Source organism: Odontomachus brunneus, unplaced genomic scaffold (assembly GCF_010583005.1).
Source record: "Odontomachus brunneus isolate Ranch 3 - 2012 unplaced genomic scaffold, Obru_v1 Obru_scaffold_185, whole genome shotgun sequence".
NCBI lineage: Eukaryota > Metazoa > Arthropoda > Insecta > Hymenoptera > Formicidae > Odontomachus > Odontomachus brunneus.
In genome coordinates, this window is record NW_022639635.1 from 164777 (window position 1) to 169536 (window position 4760).

The 4760-nt window shown below is 38.9% G+C and overlaps 1 protein-coding gene across 1 annotated transcript in view; it reads right to left on the reverse strand.

Annotated features, from left to right (window-relative positions):
- Window positions 1-4760, reverse strand: part of LOC116851666 (tachykinin-like peptides receptor 99D) — a 372095-nt gene that overhangs the window by 130185 nt on the left and 237150 nt on the right. The gene's annotated exons all lie outside the window — the stretch shown is intronic.

Sequence of the window (4760 nt, forward strand, 5' to 3'; positions counted from 1 at the left end):
TTTTATTATCAAAGAAATAGCTAACGCATTTGAGGGGTCAATCGATGTACTACCGATAACAAAAAAAAATACATTCCTTTACAAAGAAAAATACTTTCCTTTACAAAGAACGTCCAAGATACAGCAGATAAATATAAAAATATTGTAAAATTGCGTTTCATCGATTCCTATAAATTTCTCAGCAGCAGTCTCGACAAATTAACATCTTTTCTCACTGAAGACAAGTTAAAAAGTTAAAAGTTAAAAGTTGTACGGTCAGAATTTTCACAATTATCCGTCGAAGAATTTGATTTATTGACTCGAAAAGGTGTCTCCGTACGAATACGTGGATTGTGCGGACAAGCTGCAGGATGTGTGTTTACCGCCGCGAGAATCGTTTTACAGTTTGTTGATGGGCGATACGGTATCCGAGAGCGATTACGCGCACGCTGTAAACGTCTGGCAACGATTCTCTATTCGAACCTTGAGCGAATATAGCGATTTGTACTTGATGTCTTGTTATTGGCTGATATTTTTGAAAATTTTCGCGATAGCTATATCGCAAGTTATGGATTAGATCCTGCGTATTATTATACTTTGCCAGGTTTTACGTGGGATGCAATGTTGAAACATACCGCATAAATTTTGAGTTGCTCACTGAAATTGATATGCTCATGTTCATCGAACGCGGTATACGTGGTGGCTTGAGTCAATGTTCCGGTAGATACGCGCAAGCCAATAACAAGTACATGCAGTCTTACGATCCATCGAAATTGTATCTGATGTACTTTGACGTAAACAACTTGTACGGGTGGGCAATGTGTCAACCGCTGCCTTACGCTGAATTTCAATGGGTTACAGACTTTTCAAAATTTGATGTATCTTCAATAGTATCTTCGCTATCGATTCACCCATAGGTTATATTCTCGAGGTCGACTTGGAGTATCCGGAAGATTTACATAACGCACACGCTGACCTACCGTTTTGCCCAACGCCCGGTATGATAAACCACCCGGTAAAAGACAGGATAAACTTCTCGCGACGCTATACAAGAAACAACGTTATGTTATTCATTATCGCAACCTGCAGCAGTGCACGCGTCATGGTCTTCGTATCGTAAAGATATACCGGGTGCTTCAATTTGCTCAATCTCCATGGCTCCGCGATTATATCGAATTAAACACACAATTTAGAACGCGTGCAACTAATGATTTTGAAAAAAATTTGTACAATTGATGAACAATGCAGTATTCGGCAAAACGATGGAAAATGTTCGCAATCATGTAGATGTAAAACTGTTGACAAAATAGGATGGAAGGTACGGTGCTGAGACAATGATCGCAAAACCAAATTTTCATAGTAGAAGCGTTTTCGCCGAAAATTTAGTTGCCGTTGAATTGCGCAAACTCGAGGTGAAATTTAACAAGCCGATCTATGTGGGTATGTGCATACTCGATATATCAAAGGTTTGTTTGTATGGATTTCATCACGAGTACATGTATCCTCTGTATCGCGACAAATGTAAAATAATGTACACTGACACTGACAGTCTTATTTACAACATCAAATGCGATGATGTATACGAGCACATGAAACGTGATATTGCAAGGTTTGATACGAGTGATTATCCCGCTGACAACGTGTACGGTATACCGCTTGTAAATAAGAAAGTTCCGGGTTTGATGAAAGACGAAAACAATGGAGCGATAATGATGGAATTCGTCGGTCTCAGAGCGAAGATGTACGCGTTGAGAGTGAACGATAAAAGGGATGCAAAAAAGGCCAAAGGAGTTAAGAGTAATGTCGTAACGCGAACGATAACTTTTAATGATTATACACAATGTTTGAAAGAGGAGATTGAAACGACTCGCCAACAATCATGCATTAGATCAAAATTGCACGAAGTGTACACAGTGTCCGAAACGAAAATCGCTCTGAGTCCGTACGATGACAAGCGATATATCGTACCAGAATCAATCGATACGTTACCATGGGGACATTATCGTATACCGCTATAAAAAAAAATGTATATATTAAAATGTATATATTACAAGTGTACCCCGATTAAGGTAAAATATATATTAGGTTAGGATATATGTCGAATGCGATAATAAAATATATTTTTATATAAAAATAGAACTTAGTTCGATAGCAGTCTGCGATTGGTATTGTCAATAAAGGTTCAAATTACAAAAAATTGTTTATTGATTATTTTAATACAATAAAATACATTTTACAATACATTATCCTTGTTTATCCATGAGTTGTATGAATTGCTAAATCCCAACCATTTCACGTAAACCTTGTCACCTTCTCTGCGTAATACTTTTTCCACCAGGTATACATCAGGGTTATTAACACGATGCAGTTCATGTTCGTAGAATCCTCCAGCGACAGGCTGTTCGCGAAAATCCTCGAGCAGATAAGTAACAGGATTAGTTGTCTGTACTTTGGCAATAGTAAATACTTCGGTTGTCCAGTTCGGTGTGTAACCCTTCTCGAAGACAGTCTTGAATTTGCTAACACGTACATAATCGCCCACTTTGAATTTAGCAGGCGCTGCAATTTTTACGTTGCTGTACACTGTATTCAGGAGCTTATCGGCGATCACGGGGATAACATCTATAGGACGCATTCCGATGGTTCGATGTTTACACCAATTGTACTGCGATACGAGATTCGGCAGCGCATCGATCCATTTATAGGTTCCGTTGAATGTAAACATTTTCCACATATTATTTTTTAACGTACGATTGAATCGTTCCACGACGGAGGCCTTCATTACTGAGTACGTCGAATAATGATTGATGTTGTGTTTCTTTATTAGTTTCTGAACATCTGCGTTGTAAAATTCCTTGCCTTGATCGGTTTGCAAATTTTTCGGACATCTGTCTCGAATTATCTTGGTGAACACTTCAGCTACCTCTTTTCCGCTCTTACTCTTCAGCGGCACAGCCCATGCGTATTTGCTCAGCACATCAATAACCGTAAGTATATAGTGATGACCTTTGTTAAATCGCGCATAAGGACGCATCTCTACCACATCGGCTTGCCACAGATCATCGTATCCGCGTACAATGACGCGCCTACGAGGAAAATTTTTTCTCGCCGAAGCATGCAGTTCGTCTACGAGTCGCTGCTTTTCGTTTTTCCGTTTGTTAATCTTTGATGATTCCTTCACCATTATGGAATGACTTTTCTCGTGCTTATGTCTATGTGTATACTGATTTAACTGTAATATTCCATTATTTATTTATCTTTTTTCATAGATTTACTTTCTTCTACTTTCGCATCAGTATTTTTTGTCTTAGATTTACTTTCTTCTACTTTCGTATCAGTATTTTTTGTCTTAGATTTATTTTTTTCTTGTATCATATCAACTAACAGATTGATGTTTTGATGAAGATCATACATACTCTGTATGTTTTTCGCCCTGATTATTCCTGTTCAGTTTTCAACGTTTTACTATTCTCCTCCAATCGATATTTCAACGTTTTAATATTCTCTTCTAGTCGATCTTTCAACGTTTTAATATTCTCTTCCAGTTGATCTTTCAACGTTTTAATATTTTCATTCACATGCTTTGCGATCTGTTCTCTCCACACTTTAAAATTCTCATCCACATAATTTTTGTGTGCAGCGTCATTGAAGGCTTCCGGCCACGTTACATGTCGTATTTTGATCCCTTTTGTATCAAAGAATTTACGGTCGGCAGATATACAAAGAGTATTATCTTGTACATATCGTTTGCTCGCAAAGTCGCGCAAACTATCAGTCGCAAATTTTGCGAAACGCTCTTCCACATATTGTTTGGTTTTAACGTCACTATCGGCTTTCGGTTGCGCTACATGTTGTATCTTGCGAGACTTTGCGTCAAAATCTTTAGCCGCGTTTAGACAAAGGGCATTTTCATGTACATAACTTTCAACGTATTCATCCCATCGTTCTACAGGAATAGTTCTGGAACTGTTATTGTTTCGCGATGTTCCAAACTTATCCATCGACATTTCGACACGAGCAGTATCGACTGACTGACTCGTGTCAACGCTGCGCTGCTTAATTTATAATGAGGCCAGCTTCACGGAGTTCTTCGATAATTGATAAAATTTCATTGCCGTGAACATTGTTGCCAGCTTTACGCGAAGCTTCCAGTAATCGTAAACGATCCACCAGCTCGTTGGGATCATCCCAATACGTATAATCGATTTTGTTTTCGTTTAACGTCATCACATCTCGCGATACGGAGAAGCCTTTCCCTACCGCCTTATTGCTCGACATGTGTGATACCAGAGGGCTTATTATATTCTTATACTTGTACCCTTTGTTACCGAGTATAGGATTTAGAGGCGATTGTATAGGATTGTAGCCGCGTCTGTGAGCATTCGTCGCCAGCAGTATACTTTTGTATTAGGACCTTAACTTAGTTTCCGCCCAAAAAATACTGAGAAAAAGCATTTATTGTAAAAAATTTATTTAAATTATTTCAATTAAAGTATTTTCCATCACTTTCTACAACTTTTTGCCATCTTTCTGGCAACTGGGCGATACCATCTCGATAAAACGATGTTTGTTTCGAAGCAATCCATTCGTCCACCCATTCTCGCACTTCTTCAACATTTCGGAAGCGTGTACCACTCAAGCCGTGCTGCATCGATCTGAACAAGTGGTAATCAGAAGGCGCTATGTCTGGTGAGTACGCTGGGTGAGGAAGAGTTTCCCATTCGAGCTGCGTCAGTGTTTCTTTGACGGTTTTTCCAGTGTGTGGCCGAGCGTTATCGTGT